The sequence below is a fragment of the Balaenoptera borealis genome (genome assembly GCF_965194805.1).
Source record: "Balaenoptera borealis genome assembly, chromosome: 18".
Taxonomy (NCBI): Eukaryota; Metazoa; Chordata; class Mammalia; order Artiodactyla; family Balaenopteridae; genus Balaenoptera; species Balaenoptera borealis.
Genome location: NC_138877.1, coordinates 6,299,791 through 6,323,240, shown reverse-complemented (window position 1 = coordinate 6,323,240; position 23,450 = coordinate 6,299,791).

The window sequence follows — 23,450 nt, the reverse complement described above, 5'->3', positions numbered from 1 at the left end:
ACCGAGCAAGGTCGTGTGTTGTGTTTCTTCTGTGGATATAGCTCAGGGTACCATAAAAGCGCCAAGTCCATTACAGGTGAAATGCATTTCCGCTCTGAATCTCCGCTGACGCCTGCGCCCCTCTCGCCTCGCACAGGCCCGGGAGCGATACTGAGCCATTAGGCGAGAGCCTTCTCGAGCCATTTAACAGCAGCTCTTATGGATAAATAAACAAAAAAGGCTGTAAACCAATTATAGTGTGGACAGTGAAAAAGTCGTTTATTAGCAGGACGTCCTGATGGCCCTCGCTGATATTGGAGGTCCTAGCCTGCCCTCTTCCCCCTTCCCTTACCGAGGCGCGGCTTGCCCCTGGAAAACACAGGTTACCTTGTTCTCGGTCAGTGGCTGAGTCTTCCTCGGTGGTTTCACAAGCACGCCAAGGGCTGAATTTGGCTTGGCGATGAGAATTTTTAAGCCGTTGTATTCCATTATAAAGGGAAAACAATATGTGAACATCACTTAGCTCTGAGGCTGTGTTTGTGATGAATTTGTGTGGAATTTATTAGAGGGTGTCCTTTATAATTAATTTGCTGTTAAAAATAAAAATTAAATTATACCCTGAGTTGAAGTACTAAAGCTAACGATGGGATGTATGGAATGAGAATACTCGTCCATAATGTACTTTCAATTTTGGTAGATTACCCAGTTTTTAGTCCCCCCAGGGTAGTCATCCTTCTTACTCGGGATTTCCTCAGAGTCTGGTACCCAGGTCTGAGAGAGGCCAAGGAAAACCTAATTTGTTCAGGAAAAAGGACCTCAGACTTTGAATCAAAGACTTTCCATTGATTCCTAGGACAAAATAATTAAGCAAAATTAAGTGGAGAGTTGAAATTATTTTCCAGGTAATTCAGCACCCCCATCGTATAGATAAATGCAGCCTAAAAATCTAATTTAATTGGACAATTGTCCGTTCTCTACCTCACTGGCTCTCTTTATGGTGAAAGAAGAGTGGAAGGGGCCCATGGGGGGCTGCACCCCAGGACTGGGCTTAGTGCTTCTCCCCCTGCCCCCCCCCCCAGCCCCCAGACACCAGCCCTTTCCTCCTGTTTTTGTTTAATCCTTCTGAGGCCCTCAGTTTACTTTGCAGCTGAAAGGAAAAGTGGGAATGGAAGTCGAGACTCCAAAGGGTCTAAGCTCGCCCCTCCTCCAGCATCCCTGTGGCTGCCCTTGCAGCTCTGGGCTCATCCCGCCTCTCACCCGGGCTCCCGTCTGTGCTCTGTCATCCAGATATGCAGTCTCCAGAAACCCCAGGCCTTGTCATTTCCCTTCTCATCTTAGTCCTGGATAACCAGCTTCTTGCTTCCATTGAGGTTCCCTTTCTTAGCCCTCCACCGCCCCTCCCATCACCGATTCCTGACTAATCCTTTGTTCTCCTGGGAGCCTTTCCTTACCGCCACGTTCCTGCTGGAGCCCAAAGAAGCCTTGACCCACACTTTCTGGTCACTCCAGCCGCCTTCCTGAGCCGTTCTGCATTTCACTTGGCTTATTGGTTCGAAGGAGGAGTATTTTCAATTTATTGATCAAACACCTATATAGCTCTTACTGTACCTGTCTGCTATGTCTTTGATGACACAAATTCAGTAGTAGAAATTTGTTTTGGCTTTGGTATATGATGGAAAGGTCTTAGGAGTTGCATATACCTGTGTTCCAAATCTGCCCTGCACAAGCTGTGTCCCGTGGCAAGTTATATAACTCCCTGAAACTGCTCTGTCCTTATTTGTAAAATGAAACCAATGGTACTGCTCCATATAATATACCCATCGCACAGAGTAATAATAATAGCAAACACATGGAACCAGATACTGTTGCAAGTATTTTACATATGTCAGTCCTCACTAAAATCCCAGGGGGTGGATACTATTATTCCCATTTGACTGTGGAGGAAACTGAGGCATAGAGGTGTTACTGGCTGTGGAATCACACAGCCAATAAGTGGCAGAGCCTAGATCCAAGCTGAGGAGGTCTGGTTTTAGAATCCATTCTCCTGGCCATGACATCATACTATCTTGCTATATAGTAGCACTCAAGAAATATTTTTTATTATTTTTGTGATATTTCAATGAGACAAAATGTCCAATGTTCCTGGCACTTCATAGGCACTCGGTAAGTGGTCATCTTTTCCTTGCTTCCCTGGCATTGCTTTTAATGTGCCTACAAGCATTTAACTATTGGTAATTGCTGTAGCCCAAAGAGCCACAGAGCTCTTACCATAAGCCCATGTCTAAGGACATTCCCAGACAGGTAGGCCTGGAAAGGAATATTCAGGAACACTGAGGAAGCACCGGGTGGATATATGCCTGTGTTTTAGGGGAATATGCCCCCAAATGGGGCCCTGCTTAAAGGGGATAGAGGAGGGGAGGGCCGGGTGGCACGCTCTCCAGCCAGCCCTGACCACACCACACAGAGAGAAACAGGGGTGGGGAGATCCGGGGCTTCTTCTCTACATCCAGGAAAGCCCAAAAGAAAGACCTGAGCCAATCACATCCTTACTGGGGTGACCTCCCCGCCCCCCCCCATAGGTGAGGAATGCAGCATCTAAGCCCGTCTGGTAGCCAGAGACCCTTCCTACTGCATTTCCCATGGTTCTTCCATTTCCAGGTTGGAGAGGAAGCGGTCATCGCAGGCTCAGAGGAAACCCTCATATGTCTCAGGAGAGGAGGATTCTGGTGTCCCGGCTGAAGCAGGGCTGGAATCCTGCCCCATTCCTGCCTCTTGCAGGTCACAAGGGTGGTCATTGCCACCCTGGTCCTCTTTGTGAGGGTGTAGAAACACCCTTGTCAAAGTGTTTCCTCTGCGTGTCCCCCAAATCTAAGACCCATACAAGAGTGTTAAAGTTAGCACTCTACGGGGATTGAAGTGGGAGAGGCAGCTCCAAACTCAGAACGGCAGTGCCGAGACCCTCGCTCTTGGTTTTCTGTGGTGGATCCATGCCTTCTCTCGCGGAGGTTAAAGTAAAGGCTCGTTATTTGACTGTGGTCTCAACCCCATTGAGTTTTCCCCTTGGTAGTTCTTCCTATGGTAGATGTGGCTTATCAGTGTATCCTCGTGCAGAGATAAGCTGTATTTGAATACATTTATTTTCTCCAGTTAGATATCGCAACACATTACGTTTAGGCAAATCCCACAAAGGTGCAGACTCCTACCAATCAATGAAATCACAAGGGTTCATAGTGTTTCTGGAAATGTGATTCATGAACCGTGTGTGTCAAAATCACTGGGTTGCTTATAACATGTGATTTCTGAGCCCAGTCCCGGACCAACTGAATAATCATATGGAGCTGGCGTGGGACTTGGGATTCTGCATTTTAAATACACCCAAGGGCTTCCCTGGTGGCACAGTGGTTAAGAATCCGCCTGCCAATGCAGGAGTCACGGGTTCGAGCCCTGGTCCGGGAAGATCCCACATGCCGCGGAGCCACTAAGCCCGTGTGCCACAACTACTGAGCCTGCGCTCTAGAGCCCACGAGCCACAACTACTGAGTCCGCGTGCCACAACTACTGAAGCCTGTGGGCCTAGAGCCCGTGCTTCGCAGCAAGAGAAGCCACCGCAATGAGAAACGCACGCACCGCAACGGAGAGTAGCCCCCTCTCGCCGCAACTAGAGAAAAGCCCACGCGTGGCAACGAAGACCCAACACAGCCAATAAATAAATAAATAAAAAACAAATACACCCAAGGTCATTCTCATGCACACTATGAATTGAGAACAACAACAACAAACACTTAAACTATAATTTATTTGCTCTATGGAGGCTCATAGATACTCTTAAAGAACAAGCATGAAGCACAGACATTCAAACTAAAATATACCTCTATGTCCTAAGATTGTTGTGAGGTTAAAGTGAGGAAATGCATGGAAACATGTCCAAGTCAGTGCAGAAAACATGTTATTTGAAACTCTGCTTGGACAACACACATGCAAGTCCCAAACATCTTTGTAGATTTCCCCTTCTCTCTTACACATCCATTCTTTCTCTACGTGACTAAAGAGAAAGAATCAGCATGATCTTACTTTATTATCGTGTTTTCTCCCACTGAGCTTTTTATTATTTTTTCATTTCAGAAGGATTTATTCTTAAGAAATGCACGAAATCTCACGAGATAAATGGGAATTTACATATATTTCACATAAGGTTTTTAAAAAAAATTTATTTATTTTTATTGGGGTATAGTTGTTTTACAATGTTGTGTTAGTTTCCACTGTACAGCGAAGTGAAGTGGAGTTCCCTGTGCTATACAGCAGGTTCTCATTAGTTATCTATTTTATACATAGTAGTGTATACATGTCAATCCCAGTCTCCCAATTCATCCCACTCCCCTTTCCCCTCTTGATGTCCATACGTTTGTTCTCTATGACTGTGTCTCTATTTCTGCCTTGCAGACAGGTTCATCTGTACCATTTTTCTAGATTCCACATATATGCGTTAATATACGATATGTATTTTTCTCTTTCTGACTTACTTCACTGTGTATGACAGTCTTTAGGTCCCCAGGCCTCTACAAATGACCCCATTTCGTTCCTTTTTATGGCTGAGAAATATTCCATTGTATATATGTACCACATCTTCTTTATCCATTCGTCTGTCGATGGGCATTTAGGTTGCTTCCATGACCTGGCTATTGTAAATAGTGCCGCAATGAACATTGGGGTGCATGTGTCATTTTGAGTTATGGTTTTCTCTGAGTATATGCCCAGTAGTGGGATTGCTGGGTCATATGGTAATTCTATTTTTAGTTCTTTAAGGAACCTCCATACTGTTCTCCATAGTGGCTGTATCAATTTACATTCCCACCAACAGTGCAAGAGGGTTCCCTTTTCTCCACACCCTCTCCAGCATTTATTGTTTGTAGATTTTTTGATGATGGCCATTTTGACCAGTGTAAGGTGATACCTCGTTGTAGTCTTGATTTGCATTTCTCTAATAATTAGTGATGTTGAGCATCTTTTCATGTACCACTGAGCTCTTTAGAAGCAGTGGGACTCTCCTTGGGGTGTTAATGTGGCTCCAGCGTGGGCTCAGAGAGGTTGAGCTGGGCATTTCCAGCCACAGCAGCTAACATATAAGGGCAAATAAAGGGAGACAATAAAACCAAAACAAATTGATCCATCTCCAGGCAGTACCATTAACTTGTGTCTTAATGCCATACGCTCCCTAGACTGAACATGACCAAATAGCTTCCTTTAAAAGTAAATGAATTTTATATAATTTACAGCTAATTCCATTTAATTCTGCCCACATGAGCATGTGATAAGGGAATGTTAAGCTGGTCAATAACCACAGGCTAAAAGGGGCATTCAGGAGGTGGCTAGTGTTTGATTTCCAAGTGGTCTGGCTCAGCGCTGAGAAATCCAGATTACTATGAGTGTGTTGGTTTCTTGGTTGTTTGCTTTCTGTTCTCCTAGCTCCTGAGTAAAGAGCAGTGAGAAAACACTAGGATCCCATCTGTCACAATGAGGCCAGTTACAATAATAACAACTACTTCTTTTTATAAAAATCATTCTTGGTCTGACAAACTCCCTTTGGACTGCAGGGAATCAGGAAGAGTAAAAATAATAGAATCAATAACAACTTTGTTATCTAGTAACTTAAACAACCCTTGCCTGCTGGGATGGCAGAACAGGCTTTCTTATCTTGGAAACAGGAAAACTTTCTGGATAGTAAATTATTTTTCACAGAATGTTTCTAAATGGATTAGGTTTCTAGAGAAAGTGCCTAAGGTAGGAACCATGCCAAATTCTAATCACTTAGACGCAATATTTTAAAACATGGGAAGGAATTTGGGTCTTTAAATCTAATATATATTATTTCTTCTTTTTGTTTAATAAAACATCAATGGTTGTACAATTATGTGAATTTTGAAAACCTTAAATGTGAAATTCTCATTTAAATGTCTGAATCCTCTGGTCAACTTGATTTTCATTCCTGCATCAGTACATGCCGTGTGTGTGTGTGTGTGTGTGTGTGTGTGTGTGTGTGTGCTGTTCTGAGAGCTTTCCTAATTCACACCCAAGTCTTCACAGTCAGGAGGAAGTGCTCTCTCTGCTGAACAATCTCTCTAAATAAAACAGCAGGGAGTGGGCCTGTTTTGATTTGGGTGTTCCATGTTTATTTCTTTGCATGTAAATATTTATGACTCTGCTCAATAGTCAAGAAATATATCTTGGTTTGAAGAGAGCCATCTCTCCTACAATGCAGGCATTCATAACAGCAACTAACTAATGATAACACAGGCCAAAGAGATTCTCCTGGCTTGATTCATTCAGATAGCTGAAGGGAAAGTAGAAGCTGAGGGGCTTAAATTATCAAGTTAGTCTGTTTTTACTGCTCCAATTCACACCTAAGCTGTCACTTGGATGCCAAGCTTTCAGAACAGACCCAATTGGTTCACATTTCACTGTCATTCTAACACCTTATATAGGGTGTCCTTAAAGTCTGAACACAAGCAACCATACATGACATTTTGTATTCCATGTATACAAAAAAAATTTTTATCTGTGTATGCCAGATTTTATGACCAGCCTATACATAAACTGACCTAAATTTCTATTGGTTTTTTTGGGAAAGAGGCACATACATATGGACCTAAAATTCAGTTTAGGGGAAGAAAATCTTTTCTGTGTTTACTAATGCTGTATTGTAAAACACAATCAATCAACGCTGTCTGCTTCATTTACAAAGCAATTTATTAGACTCTGCCAACATGGTCACAGTCAAGCCTTGAAGTTTCTAAAAGTTGGAGTTAGAGATTGCCATGAATCCAGATAAACAGCAGTGTTTTCTTACCTTCCCAGCAAATTGTGACAGGTGATAACAAAAAGACAAACACAGCCTCTAGCCCCTAACCTGGGTTATCTGTCTCCTGGCCTGTAATTACACAGAATTTGGAGTTTTCTCAAGAGACTGGAGTGACACTGTTTACCTTTTTGTATTTATATGACCAGTAGCCAAACTTAAATATAATAACTAGAGAAGTTCAGTAAGGAAAAGTACTTACTGGGAAGCATTCAAATTTCCCCCTTTTCTCCTGCTGGTTTCCTTATGAGCCTCATCCCTTCAAGCCCCAGGGGCTTTTTTTGAAAAGAATACTGATCTTTTTCCATCTACTCTTTATAATATTCTAGGACTTTGGTTCTGATTATTGCTTGACATGAGGAAAGAAAAGAACTGGAGATGGTTTATCTACATTTCAGCTGAAAAAATAATTTAACAAAGTTGAGTGGTGTTTCAACAAGTTTTTTTTTTTTTTGACCAGTATGTTGGGTAAAGGGCGGAGGAATGGTCTCGAAACCAAGTAGATAGGCACATGGCCAGACCAGCTTCTCATTCTTCATCTAATTCAAGCTCCCTTTTCTCAAAAATGTACTTGAAAAGACTCGATTTTGTTCAACTTTTAAGAAAATCACTAATTAGGGGAATCGAAGCAGTTAGCACCTTAGCACCAATTTTTGCACACAGCCTTCACATCTATCAGGTTACTAAATGTTTCACAAATTTCATCTCCATTCTCTCACCCTCTCCATCCACAAGGGGCCCTAAAGCACTTCTTCAGTTTATACCAAGGCGTCATTGTAGTTCTTTCTCACTTGTTGGCTGGAAGGAAAACATTGTACTACAATCAGTAAGCAAAGATACCAAAGTTACAGTTCTGATTTTGTTGCTTTAGTCAAGCAGCTCTTTGAGGTTGTAATAAATGTCACAGATCATTTCCCCAGAAGAAGGCACAAGTGTGTAAGCACACAAAATTCTGCATGAGATTTCAGGAAATTCATAACTCCCTGCTTCCCCAGCCCTGTCCACTGCCATCCTTCACAAGGCAAGGTTTACTTGGAACCAGTCCATGCCCGACTCTTGCTTTTCATCCCCATTTCTGGAATTTGGGTCGATGGTACAGTGCACTAGCTGGACCTTTGCAAACATTGCTTCCTTGTAAATATTCACAATGATCACTGTTTGTTTATTTGCCTGAATACTCATGCTATGTACAGAGGACTTATACATTAAATAATTATTGCTCAACTTTCTGACTGTAGTCACCTGTTCCACGAAGATAATAAACTTAATGAGGTCAAATGGTGAGTTTGGAGGAGGTGAATTTATAATTCTAAGATTTATCAGGAATTTATAGACTTACAGATACATTGAGCTGTGACCTTGATCTGTTGTCATAAATGGTAGCTGGCTTAAGATTGTTCTTCCCTCCCTCCTTCCAGTAGACTCTTGTCTGAATGTCTACTCTGTACCAGGCACTGTGGCAGGCTTTGGGGATGAAGCAGAATAGCACATGATCCCTGGGATCCAGTCTTAGATTCCAGTGCTGGGAAGGAAGCAAACTCATAAACACACACACAGTAAAGAACTCCAGATGCCCTGAGAGTGTGGTTCTTCCACCTTTTACTGGGAGCTGGTGAACACACTACTCCTGGAGAGACACTCGGCTTTCCTGTGGGGCCCTGTTTTCAGTTATTTCCTGAAAGCAGGTAGGGTATGGTCTGGCCCCATCACCTACTAGCAGTTTGACTTTGGACTTTCAGCTGACCAGGGTTCAAATTTCTCATCTACCAAATGGCAGCTTGGCGGGTGGTTAAAAGCATGGACTCTGGAGCTAGACAGGACTGTCCTGGTTTGAATCCAGTGTAACTACTTATTAGTTGTGTGACCTTGGGGAAGTGCCTTAACCTCGCTGTGTGTCAGTTTCCCCCTCTGTAAAATGGGAATAACAATAGTACCTACCACAGAGAATTGTACCCTGTTGAGTTCATAATAAATACGTGAGAAGCATTCCAAAAAGAACACACAAATAGAGTGTCTAGCTCTCATTCATTCATATTCAACAAATATTTATGAATCACCTACATGTGCTAAGTACAGGGGATGCCATAGTGAAGAAGTAGTCTCTGCTTTAAAGAACCTGTAGTCCAGTAGGGAATCGGGCAACTAGAGAGGAAATTGAAATGCAGTGAGATGATCTCTCTGATAGAGACAAGTGTAGGCTGTGGTGGGAACACCACAGCAAGGGCACGTCCCCCAGTCTAAAGCTTTCCTTCCTGCTTTATTAATTCCCCAGCTGAGAAGCACACCTTCATCTCCTTTAGGATTTTACTCAGAGTTTTTTTTAGAAACTTAAAAACTTGTGTTAAAAAACACATAACATAGAATTTACCATCTTAACCATTTCTGAGTGTACAGGCTAGTAGTGTTAAGTGTATTCACCTTGTTACATATCTGTCTTCAAAACTCCTTGCGTCTTGGAAAACTGAAAACTCTATACCCATTAAGCAACAATCCCCCTCCCCCTCCCCCCAGTCCCTGGCAACTACCTCACAGGGTTTTATAACTTTCATGAAAGTTCTTCATCATGTTAATTTCTCAATGGTTTGCCATTATAGTGAATGTCAATGGGATATTGTTTTCTATCATGGCTTCCACCCAGCTGGAGACTTTCCTCTAAAATAATTCTGCCTTTCTCTTTCCATTGCTACTGCTGTTTTCTGGAGTGCCGTGAATTCATGAACTTTGTGTCTTCCAGAAAACAAATGGCTGTAAGTTGAGCAGTGTTCTAGGAACAGGCTTGTTAATGACTGGGATAATGGCATTGACTGAGTCTCACTGTCTGAGCCCCGAGCTCACCTCTGTAGGAAGGTACTAGGGGAGTGCAAGGCAGCAGGAAGATCTGTTCATGTAAGTTACAAGAAAACGAGTGAAGAGGCACGCGCGCATACATGTACACACGTGTCTCAGACATAGTTAAGGACCCAGTTGTGCACACCAAGTATGTCTAACAGGATGAAAGCAGTGTTTTAGGAATATGAATATGACAGCGTGGATTATGGACCAGAATATGAGAGACTAAAGTCGTTAGACCAGTTCAGATGCTGTTAAAGAGTAGTTGAGATATGAAAATGTGTAGTCTAGAGTCATAACAGGAAAGGAGAAAAAGGGAAAAATCCAGACATCTTACATTTTTTTTTTTTTTTTAATTTGGGCACACCACATGGCTTGCTGGATCTTAGTGCCCCAACCAGGGATTGAATCCAGGCCCCAGCAGTGAAAGCACGTAGTTCTAACCACTGGACCACCAGGGAATTCCCTGGACATCTTACATCTTATGACATTCCTCTGAGTTAAATATTATTACCCCCATTTTACTATTGAAGAAGCAGAGGTCAGAAAGTCTGATTAGTTTGCCCAAAGTTGTATGATTAGCAGCTGGATGGGTCATATATGTTCACCTAGAATCTGTCTGACTTCAAGACCTATGCTCTTTTACTGCTAAGGTGGCTTCAAGGCTGCTAGTTTGGGACACTGAAAAAATAACTTTACGGTGGACAGAAAAGAGGGTGTTGAGAGAGGGGACCAATTTTCAGGGAAAGATAATGATTAGTCTTATTAGAATATGCTGAGTTTGGGATAAAGGTGGGCAATGTAAATTAAAGGGACTTACAGGCGTTTGGAGATGAACTAAGTAAGAGAACAGGGCTGGGTGTGTGGATACCTAGGTGTTGACTGGATTACTGAAAGACTGAGTGTAAAAGGGAAAGAGAGCCATGGATAATTTCCTGAGGATATCCCCACTTAGGGGGCACAAAGGGAAAGGGGAATTGGGAAAGTCAGTCAAGGAAGGTTCATGGGACTGTCATTTGGTGGGAAAATAGTACATGTGCTTTAGGATGGAAAAGTGTGACAGGACAGCCGGTCCTAGGTTGTCAATCCTGATTCCGGAAAGTCATTTAAGAGTAGTTCACCCATCTCATCCCATTGCAACTACCATGATTTGTCTAATGTCCTTGACTTCTGCTTTATACCCATGTTCACTAGGTTCCCAGTTTCTGTCCTTTCTTCCTCTTAAATAGCTCTTGCATTGGTCTTTCCCTAACGCCCTGGGCACTGCCTCAGGGAAGATTGGGTCTCACCGGGCAGTTGTGACTGGTGTCTACCCAGGCTCCCTGATGCTGCTTCTTCACACCCAGCATGTGTACATTACCAGTAGAGTTATTTTCCTTACACTGTGAATTTTACAATTTCTCAATCTAAAATCTATTTTCTCCAGTGCCTATAAAGTCAACCCCTTAGCAAAGCCCAGTGAGTCCTTCGACTTGGCACCAACCCTGTCTTCAAGCCGCCTTTCTCACAAATCCTCACTTCCCCAAGCACCACCTACTCCATCAGATGTCCATTCTCAGCATCTCCTGGGGCATCCCGCCCTCGCGAAACCCCCAGCTGCTGCTGGGATTAGCCCTCTTCCATGCTCCATCCTGGCGAACTTCCGTTTGTCCTTCGAAGACCAACAAAATGGCAGGTAGCATAGAAAGGACATTGTGATGAAGCAGAAAATATTACTAGATCCAAATTCAAAACGAGGAATAGTCACCTGTGATCCATGTGATTATGATTATTGTAAGAAAAAGGCATAAGGGGAGCCACTATTTTTTTGTACTTTGTTGCTCAGTTTCTCAGGTTGTGTTCACTACTGGGATGTTGATGTCCACAGAAGAGCTCTTCCCTCTGTTTCCACTGTCCTCTCATCTGAGAAGAGTAACTGCCTCTTGTCATGATCAGCACTTGTCCTCCTCATCCTTTGCTCAGGACTTTGTCCACGTGGCACATGCCCTCTGCATTCTCTGAACCTTACGACGTGTCCTTAAGTCCTGGATGGTGAACAGGCAGATTTCTTTTTTTTTTTGGTGGGGGGGGGGTGGCGGGGAGCTTTAATTGGGTTTTTATTTTTTATTTTTTGAATTTTTGAATTTTATTTAATTTATTTTTTTTATGCAGCAGGTTCTTATTAGTTATCCATTTTATACATATTAGTGTATATATGTCAATCCCAATCTCCCATGTGATGAATTGGCAGATTTCTTACTTGATTGTTTTCTAAAGCCCAGGATGGGTGGTTAAGATGCGTCCATAGCAGACCAGCACACATGGTGTGCCACTGGACTTGAACTTGAAAAACCTAAGAAAACTGAGAAGCTGAAATGACGCTTTGCACTTAGAGCCAGGAGATCTGCATTTCACACTTGTCCCTGCTACTTAGTGGCTGTGATCGAAAGAGAGCTAGGCAGTGATTTAGAGGTGCACGTGTGTGGAACATCTTGGACATATAATGCAGCAGGAGTTTCCAACATCGCATCTGCACGGCCAGCCATTAGCAATAATACATCTGGTGAAGGGCTCTGCCAACACCTGAAGAAGTTATTTGAAACTCCAGAATCTGGTGACCTTAATAAAGAATTAATTAAGGCTGCTGACCATGGAGGTGATGCTAAAATGGAAGATTTGCTAAAAAGAGAACATGTGGCTGAAGCTGTGTTTCCAACTTTAGATAAAGTTGGCTGATTACCACAGATTGATTCAGACGGTGATGTGTCTACAAGTCGAGGACTGCTGAGGGTTGCCTGCCGCCAGAAGCTAGCAGAAGCAGGGGACGGTTTCTCCCTGAGAGAGCCTCCAGAAGGAAGCAAGCCCGCTGACCCCTTGCTGACGCTCCCGAACTGTGAGAGAATAAATCTCTGTCGTTTTAAGCCACCCAGTCTGTGGTAGTTTGTGATGCCCTAGGAAATGAAAAGAGACAAATCTCATTTTTCTTACCCATGAAATGATAATAATAATAATAATAATACCTCATGGGGTTGTTGTGAGGATTAAAAGAGAAATTGTTTATGGAGGCAACGGATATCATCTCCAGACTCTTCCCATTTTTGTTCACTATTTTTTTTAATATTTATTTTTATTTATTTATTTTCTTTATTTTTTTGGCTGCGTCAGGTCTTCGTTGCGGCGCACGGGCTTCTCTCTAGTTGTGGCGCGTGGGCTCCAGGGCGTGTGGGCTCTGTAGTTTGTGGCACAGTGGGCTCTTTAGTTGAGGTGTGCGAGTTCAATAGTTGTGGTGCACGGGCTTAGTTGCCCTGCGGCATGTGCGATCTTAGTTCCCCGACCAGGGGTTGAACCTGCGTCCCCTGCATTGCAAGGTGGATTCTTTACCACTGGACCACCAGGGAAGTCCCCATTTTTGTTCACTTTTGAGCAAATTTTTTTTCCAAATTAGATGACTTATCTCATTACTCTTCCCTACTTCATTCGGTAGCCCCAAAGATGAGGAAAAAACCTCCCGGTGCAGAGGTGAGCATACCTGGTGGCTAGGTGAGCTTGGGACCTCAAGTAAGATATTTTTGAACCTCTATAGCCTGGAAAATTCCAGTTCACTTCAAGGAGGATGAATAAGTTCTTCTGATGGCTGCACAAACTAGCTGCCCATAAGTTACTCACAGTCATTTTTGTAGCAAAGTGGCCTCACCTCTTGTCATACAGGTGTGTCATTGAGTGTACCTGGGAACCGTTTCTAACGCGTCTTCTCATACTTGGCAGAGACATTCAAAGAATCTTGGTTTTTAGACCTGGAAGTGCTAAAAAATGATATCCAGAAATGTTAATGTGTTCCCTAACATTATAGAGCAATTGTAAGAAATTACCTTTTGGTGTTCTGAATGTATATATCATATATTTAATATTACACAGTAGATTTTAAAAATTCTTCTCTTTCCTAAAGGTTATTTTATGGTTTTGAAATTGCCACGATTTTTAGGCCCTTTGATTCAGTTTGATCTCAGTTCTTATAAAATATTCTTTGGTTTAGGACCCTACTGTCCTGCTCATTCCATAAAAATATGTGCAACTCTGCTTGTGCACTCAGCGCAGTGGGCACATTCTCAGGTTGGGTTCTAGAAGGAAATGCACCTGAGTCAGGTACGGGTCCTTAGACTGAGCGCAGATGACCCAGGACACACACAAGCAAGTTTCACGTGTCACCTTCTCACCCTGCAGGGAAGGAAGAGGAAAGAGCATTGGTAGAATTCTGCCAACACAGAGGGTTTAGTCACACGACTTTAACTGCACCGTGAACCTAATTTGCTCTGCCTAGTGACAGGAGGAAGGACAAGCACAGGGTACTTGAGACCGAATGAATGGCTGTGTCCTCCCAAAATTTGTATGCTGACGTTCTAACCCCCAGTGTGAGGATATTTGGGGGTGGGGCCTTTGGAAGGTGCTTAGGTCACGAGGGTGGAGCTCTCATGACTGGAATTATAAAAGAGACCCCAGAGAGCTCCTTTGCCCCTCTGCCATGTGGGGACACAGCGAAAAGAAGGCTGTCTCTGAACCAGGAAGCAGGCTCTCATCAGACATTGAATCTGCTGGTGACCAGATGTTGGACTTCCTAGCCTCCAGAACTGTGAGAAATAGATTTCTATTACTTATAAGCCACCCAGTCTGTGGTGTTCTGTTAGAGCAGCCCGAATGGCTAAGACACGGGGTGAGGCCGCCATCAGCGCACAGTGCATGGCTTACAGGGGCTCAGCGCTTCCGTCTGGTCCAAGGAATCTCAGATTCCTGCAAATGGAGCTGAGGCCGTCAGCACCATCAGATACAGACCCACAGATGTAAACACCATGCCTTTGCAGTTCTGTCTCCTCAGTGCTGGGCACACAGCAAGCACACAATAAATGCTTATTGATTCTCCCACCCTCCCTCCCACCTTCCTACTCTTCCCTTCCTTCTTTCTTATATTCCTAAATTCGGTGTCACTATTCTGCTAAGTCTGAGGATTTAAAGATGGGTTAGGCATAGCCACTGCTACTGGGTGTTTTATTGATTTGGAAAATTCTAGCAAAAGAGATTCCTAAGTGATTACTACTTTCCCCACACAGTTTTTTGTTTTTGTTTTTTGTTTTTTTTCTGAATCAGAATAAGTGCTAGGCTCAGAGGCCTGAAAGGAAGGAGTGGGTTGGGTTTGAAGGTCCAGATTTATGGTGGGTGGGGAGGCAGCTGGGGAAAGAGGAAAGGGAAGCAAGAAACAGTTTTTCTAGGGATTGATTTTTAACACCCCCGCGCCCCACATCAATATCCTCCACAGAGCTGGTTAATTATCAATTTTCATGAGAAAGCAAAGGCTTATTTTTTTAAAAGCATTTGAGCACCAAGCAGGCTATCCATGATATGCCTTCAGTTCACTGAAACATTTGTATTTTGTGTAATCCCATGATTTGTTCATTAGAATAGTCTCTATGGCAAAAATAGATGTTTTACCTTTACCATCTTTTTTGACCTTGTTTCTTTTCCCTCTTCTTTTTTCCTGCCTTCTTTAAAACTGGTAAAGATTTCTATAATTTCCATTTCCCTTGTATATGTGACTGGAAGCTATAGGTTAAATAGCTGTTCTTCTAGTAGTTCCCTTAAATTTTTTTTAACATCCATTATGATCAAAAATTTTCCAGCAGAGTCTAAAGTTATCTAAGACTGCTGTCTTCCTCAGAACAAGACAGGGACAACATTGCATTTTAATTACTCATTGAACCACCCCTTGCAGTCCTTGTTTTTTTTTTTTTTTTTGATTCCTTGTTTTATCTAAGGACTTAGTATCATCTTTCTAAAATACCAGAATTAGGTCTCTGGAAGGTTAACAGATGTTTAATTGAATATACCAACATATTTTATTCATTTCCAGTGTTGCTTTGTTGCATCTCCATCCTTCCCTCTGAGGTTACTTTCCTTCTTCAGACGATATTCTTCTTCTTTTTTTTAATCTATTTATTTATTTTTGGCTGCATTGGGTCTTCATTGCTGCACGTGGTCTTTATCGAGTTGCGGAGAGCGGGGGCTACTCTTCGTTGTGGTGTGCGGGCTTCTCATTGCGGTGGCTTCTCTTGTTGCGGAGCACGGGCTCTAGGCATGTGGGCTTCAGTAGTTGTGGCTCGCAGGCTCTAGGGCACAGCCTCAGTAGTTGTGGCATGCAGGCTCAGTAGTTGTGACTTGCGGGCTCTAGAGCACAGGCTCAGTAGTTGTGGCGCATGGGTTTAGTTGCTCCGTGCCATGTGGGATCTTCCCGGACTAGGGATCGAGCCCGTGTCCCCTGCATTAGCAGGTGGATTCTTTTCTTTTTTTTTTTTTCCTAAGATTCAGGGATCTCGACTTTTTTAAAAATAATTAATTAATTAATTAATTAATTTATATTTATGGCTGTGTTGGGTCTTCGTTTCTGTGCGAGGGCTTTCTCCAGTTGCGGCGAGCGGGGGCCACTCTTCATCGCGGTGCGCGGGCCTCTCTTGTTGCGGAGCACAGGCTCCAGATGCGCAGGCTCAGTAGTTGTGGCTCACGGGTCCAGTTGCTCTGCGGCATGTGGGATCTTCCCAGACCAGGGCTCGAACCCGTGTCCCCTGCATTGGCAGGCAGATTCTCAGCCACTGTATCACCAGGGAAGCCTGGCAGGTGGATTCTTAACCACTGCGCCACCAGGGAAGTCCCCAGATGACTTTCATCATTCTTTTAATGATGGTATGGGATAGGTAAATACTCTTAGTCTTTGCATATTTAAAAACGTTTTGATTTTTCCTCCAAAAAATGGTCATTGTGCTGGATATTCTCTGCTTGCCTCTCCAAGCCCACTCTTCACCCTTCTCCATTCTGCTCTGTGCTCTGGGAGGCTGCCTTATGTATTGCACTGACACGCTCCTTTACTCTCTTGCTGGCAGTTGGGTTTAGTCAATAAAAGGCACTAGGAGGAGATCAGACTTGTGGTCTAGATGAGAAGGTGTAGACTCACTTCCTCAGTTCCTTCGTTCTCAGTACAACAGTAAACTCTGGAAACAACATAAGAGATACCAAAGGACAGCTCTGAATGGTAGAAAGAAGCAGGGACTTCCCTGGTGGTCCAGTGGTTAAAGACTCCATGCTCCCAATGCAGGGGGCCCAGGTTCAATCCCTGGTCAGGGAACTAGATCCCGCATGCCACAACTAAAGATCCTGCGTACCGCAACTAAGACCTGGTGCAGCCAAATAAATAAATAAATATTAAAAAAAAAAAAAGAAAGAAAGAAGCAGGTGGACTGGTTGGGGACCCCAGAACAGGAGGAACAACCTGGTGATATAGGGCATCTTACAACCATCCAACCAACAGAAAAACATGAGCCAGGCCTGATGCTTCCTGACCACCAGTCTAGCAACAGAAGGCAGCTGAGGTAGGCTCATTCCTGGATCAAACAGAAGACCCACCAACAATACCAGACAAATCTAGCAGCATCGGCAAGTGGGATAAATCAGGGAACCCACTGACAATAAGTGACCAAGGGACATGCTCTTCTTCCCTGCCTGGCCAGAGAGCCCCTCTGCCACTGAGAGACACCAGGAGGCAGGATGGCACTGGCCAGGGGGATCTCACCACAGATGGGCAGTTTGAAAGCCTTATTGTTTCCATGGGCCTGAGACCGCCCCTCTCACCCTAGGGGTGCAGGTGGCCTGGCCTCCAGAAGCTCCTTCTGCCCCATTAGGCAGTACATGCAGGGACCAGTAGAAGCTCCAGATGCACCAGGTAAACCAAGCAGATCAAGATAATACTGCAAGGGCTCTAAAGGTTCATCTGTCTTTAGAACTAGAGCCTACAAAATTAAGCAAGAGTCTGTGTGCTAAATCTAAATAGGGTGACTGCTTGCTGAAATAAGAGATTTGAATAAGACCCAGAGACTTCTAACAGAATAACCAAATGTCAAGGATATAATTAAAATATCACCTGTCACCAAGAGCGAGGAAGATCACAACTTGAATGAGAAAAGACGATCAACTGGCGCCATCACCATGATGAATCAGATACTGGAATTATTGGGCAAGTATTTTGAAGCAGCCATCATAAAAATATTCAACAAGGAATTACAGGTTCTCTTGAAACAAATGAAAAAAAAATCTTAGCAAAGAAGTAATTAAAAGAAAAGAACCAAATGGAAGTTATAGAACTGAAAAACAAAGTAATTACAGTAAAATTCTTGCTAGCTTAGCTCAATAGTAGAGCAGAAGTGACAGAGGATAGAATCAGTGAACTTGGGGACAGATCAGTAGAATCTGCACAGTCTGAAAAACAGAAAATAGACTGAAAAAAAAAAGGACAGAACCTCAGGGGCATGTGGAACAGTAATAAAAGATCCAACATTTGTATCATGGGAATCCTAGAAGGAAAGATGTAAAAGAGGGGCTGCGAAAGATTATTTGAAGAAATAGTGGCTAAAAGTTTGGTAAAAGACATAAACCTACAAATTCAAGAAGGCGAGTGAACTTCAAGTAGGATAAACCTAAAGAAGTCCATGCCAAGACATATAATCAAACTTCTGAAAACTAAAGACAAAGAAATATCTTGAAAACAGCCAGAGGAAAAGACACATCACCTATAGGAAAACACCAATTTGAATGACAACAGAGTTCTCATCTGAAACCCTGGAGGCAAGAAGGAAGTGGCACAACATTTTTCAAATATGGAAAGCAAAGGACTGTTAATTGTGATTACTATATCTGGTGAAACCATCCTTCAGAAATGAAGAGGAAATAAAAGCCATCTGCAAATGAAGGAAAACTGAAAGAACTTGTTGCTAACAGACCTACCCTAAAGAATAGCTAAAGGAAACCAGATTAAACCAGAAATAAAATGATAAAAGAAGGAATCTTGGAATGTTGGGAAGGAAGAACAACAGAAAGAGCAGAAAGACAGGTACATACAATAGACTATTCTTATGAGTTTTATAAATCATATTTGATGATTGAAGCAAAAATACAACAATATCTGGTACTCAAGACAATATTTAAAAGTGGGTAATGGGACTTAAATGGAAGAGTGGTTTCCTTACCTCATGCAAAGTGGTAAAACATTGATGCCGGTAGACTGTGCTAAGTCACATATGTATATTGTAATATGCAGAAAAACCACTGAGGAAACTATACAAGGAGATGCACTTAAAAACACTATAAATAAGTCAAGATGCAGTCGTAAAAAATGTTCAAGTAACCCATGGGAAGGCAAGAAAAGAGAAGCAGAGAAAATAAAGAGAAAAGAATAAAATGGCAGACTTAAATGCTAACATATTAATAATCACCTTAAACGTAAATTGTCAAAATACACCAATTAAAAGGTACAGATTGGCAGAGTAGATTAAAAAAAAAATCACTGAACTATATGCTGTTTACAAGAAACTCACTTCAAGTTCAGCAACATAGGTAGATCAAACCTAAACAATGGAAGAAGGTATACTATGCACACATTAATTAAAAAAAAAGGAGTGGCTCTATCAGTATCAGATAAAGCAGACTTCATAAAAAAAACTACTAGAGATAAAGAGGGATATAACATAATGACAAAAGGATCAATTCACCAGGAAGACACAACAATCCTACACATCTATTCAGCAAACAACAGAGCCTCAAAATGCATGATGCAAAAACTGAAAGAACTGAAGAGAGCAATAGACAATTCCTTAATTATAGTTGGGAATATCAACATCCTACTTTTAGCAAGTGTTAGAATTATTAGATGGAAAATAAGCAAAGCATAAAAGATAAGATGTGAACAATACAATCAACCAATGAGATTTAATCAACATTTATAAAGTATTCTACCCAACAACAGCAGAATATACAATTTTTTTTAGGTGCTGTGGAACATTTACCAAGATAGACCATATCCTGGTCCATTAAACAAATCTCCACAAATTGAATAGAATTGAAATCATACAGTGTGTGTTTCAAGAGTATGAAAGGTATTAAGGTATGAAATAGTATACTATTCAATTTTTTAAAAATTAATTAATTAATTATTTTTTTGCCTGTGTTGGGTCTTAGTTGTGGCACACAGGATCTTTCACTGGGGCACGTGGCCTTAGTTGCCCCACAGCATGTGGGATTGACCAGGGATCGAACTGGCGTCCCCTGTATTGCAGGACAGATTCTTAACCAGTGGACCACCAGGGAAGTCTGTTTTCTGAAAGTTTTATAGTTTTATTAAGATCATGATTCATTTTGAGTTAATTTCTTTGAAGTTTATTTATTTTTTTAATTTACTTTTTGGTCACACTGTGCAGCTTGCAGGATCTTAATTCCCCAACCAGGGATTGAACCTGGGCCCTGGCAATGAAAGTGCCAAACCTAACCAGTGGAGTGCCAGGGAATTCTCAATTTTGAGTTAATTTTTATACAAGGTATGGAATTTAGGTCAAGTTGTTTTTTTTTTTTTAACTTGTGGATATGCAATTGTCAAAAATTACTTGGGCATAATGGAATCAAATGAGAAACCAACAATGGAACCAAACTAGCCAATAACTGAAAGGCAACAGAACAATCTCCAAAGACTGGAAAATTGAACGTCACACTTCAAAATAATCCATGAGCCAAAGAGAAAATATCAAAGGAAATTTTTTAAATACATACGACTAAATGAAAATGAAAATACAATATAGCAAAATATGTAGGACTCAGCCAAAGCAGTGCCAAGGGGGAAATTTATAGCACCAAATGATTTCATTAGAAAAGAGGAGAGTTCTCAAGTCAATAACCTAAGTTTCTACCCCTAGAAACTAGAAAAAGAAGAGCAAAATAAACTCAAAATTAGTAGAAAGAAGGAAATAATAAAGAGCAGAAGACAATAAAATTGAAAACAGGAAATGTGAAAGAAATCAAACAAGATCAAAATAAATGGAGAGACATACTGTTCTCATGGATTGGAAGAGTCAGCATAGCAAATATGTCAGTTCTCCCCAAACTGACTTGTAGGTTTAGTGCAGTTGCTATCAAAATCCCAGCAAGAACTTTTTGCAGGCATAGACAAGATTGCTCTAAAATTCATATGGAAAGACACAGGCTCTAAAATAACTAAAACAATCTTGGAAAAGAAGAATAAAGTGTTAGGAATCAGTCTACCCAATTTGAATACTTACTGTATATATACAGTACAGTAATCAAGAGTGAATTGTAGGGCTTCCCTGGTGGCGCAGTGGTTGAGAATCTGCCTGCCAATGCAGGGGACACGAGTTCGGGCCCTGGTCTGGGAAGATCCCACATGCCGCGGAGCAACTGGGCCCGTGAGCCACAACTACTGAGCCTGCGCGTCTGGAGCCTGTGCTCCCAACAAGAGAGGCCGCGATAGTGAGAGGCCCGCACACCACGATGAAGAGTGGCCCCCTCTTGCCACAACTAGAGAAAACCCTCGCACAGAAACGAAGACCCAACACAGCCAAAAATAAATTAATTAATAAAAAAAAAAAAGAGTGCATTGTATTAGTGAAGGGATGGATACCTAGATCAATGTAACAGAATAGAAAATCGGAAAACAGAGATAGCCCCACACAAAGATGCCCAACTAAATTTTGACAAAGGTGCAAAAGCAATTCAATAGGGAAAGGATGGTCTTTTTAACAAATGGTGGTGAAGAAACTGCATATCCATAAGTTAAAAAGACCTAAATTTCGTTATATAAAAATTAACCCTAAATATACCATCATCTAAATGTAAAAGTATAAAACTTTCAGAAGAAAATCTTTAGGAACTGGGGCTAGGCAAAGTGTTCTTAGACTTGACACCAAACACAATCCCTAAAAGGAAAAATTGATAAACGGGACTTTGTTAAAATTAAAAACTTTTGCTCTGTGAAAGACTGTGAAGAGGATAAAAAGACAAGTTAGACTTGTAGACCACATGTTTGACAAAAGACTAGTAACTAGAATTCATAAAGAACTCTCGCGTCAATAGTTTAAAAAAATCCATTTAGAAAATGGGCGAAAGCCATGAAAAAGCATTTCACTGAAGAAGATATACGGATGGCAAATAAGCACATGAAAAGGTGGTCTTCATCATTAGGGGAATGCAAATTAAAACTGCAATGTGTTATCCTACTATAATTTTATGTGTCCACTTGACTGGGCCGTGGGGTGCCCAAATGTCTGGTTAAACATTATTCTGGGTGTTTTTGTGAGGGTGTGTCTGGTTGAGATCAACATTTGAATCAGTATTTTTTTTTAATTAATTAATTAATTAATTAATTAATTTATGGCTGTGTTGGGTCTTCGTTTCTGTGCGAGGGCTTTCTCTAGTTGTGGCAAGTGGGGGCCACTCTTCATCGCGGGCCTCTCACTGTCGCGGCCTCTCCTGTTGCGGAACACAGGCTCCAGACGCGCAGGCTCAGTAATTGTGGCTCACGGGCCCAGTTGCTCCGTGGCATGTGGGATCCTCCCGGACCAGGGCTCGAACCCGTGTCCCCTGCATTGGCAGGCAGATTCTTAACAACTGCGCCACCAGGGAAGCCCCGAATCAGTATATTTTTAAAAAAATTCAAAGAAAGCAGATTGTCCTCCCCAGTGTGGGTAGGCCTCATCCAATCCGTTGACTGCCTGAATAGAACAAAAGGCTGAGTAAGGGAGAATTCTCTCTGCCAGACTGTCTTTGAATTGGACTATTGGTCTTCTGCCTTTGGACTTGGACTCAGTCTGGAATTTACACCATTGACTGTCCTGGTTCTCAGGCCTTTGGAATCAAACTGGAGCTATACCATCAGCTTTCCTGGGTCTCCAGCTTGCCAGCTGCAGGTCTTGGAACTTCTCAGCCTCCATACCCATGTGAACCAAATTCTTATAATAAATCTCCCTCATACATATACATGAATTGTGCTTTCAACAACTGTTTCAGCAACTTTCAGCAAAACACATATGTATATATATATACATATGTATCTCCTATGGGTTCTGTTTTTCTGGAGAACCCAGACTACTACTACTATACACTTAATAGAATGGCCACAATAAAAAAATAATAACACCAGATACTTGTGAGGATGTGAAGACACTGGGTCTCTCATATGTTGCCGGTGGAAATGTAAAATGGTACAGCCACTCTAGAAAACAGTTTGACAGTTTCCGAAAAAGCTAAACATGCAGTTAGCACATGGCCTAGCAATTGAACTCTTGGGCATTTATCTCGGAGGAAGAGAAGCTTATGTTTACACAAAAATCTGTAACTGAGTGTGCACAGCAGTTTATCTGTAGTAGCCCCGAAACTGGTGACAATTCCAATGTCCTTCCACAGGTGAATGGTTAAGCAAATTGGAGAGTACCCATACCATGGAATACCACTCAACAATAAGGGAATGAACTACTGACAGACATAACAGCTTGCATGAATCTCAAGGGAGGTGTACTGAGTGAAAAAAGCTGATACCATGAAGTTACATACTTTTCATCCTCTCAATAGAATCTTTTGCAAAAGTTTTAAATTTTGATTAGGTTGAATTTATCATTTTTTCCTACTGTGGATCATGCTTTTGGTGTCAAGTCTAATAACTCTTTGCTTGGCCCTAGGTCCAAATGATTTGCTCTTACATTTTGTTCTAAAAGTTTTATAGTTTACATTTAAACTTGTGATCCATTTTGAGTTAATTTTTGTATCAGGTGTGCGATTTTTATCCTTTTGTTTTTTGCTTACAGATGACTGATTGCTTCAGCACTATTTGTTGAAGGAATATCTTTTCTCCAATAAATGGCTTTTGCACCTTGTCAAAATCAGTTGGGCATCTTTGTGTCTGTCTGTTCCTGAGTTTTCTCTTTCATTTAATTCCTCC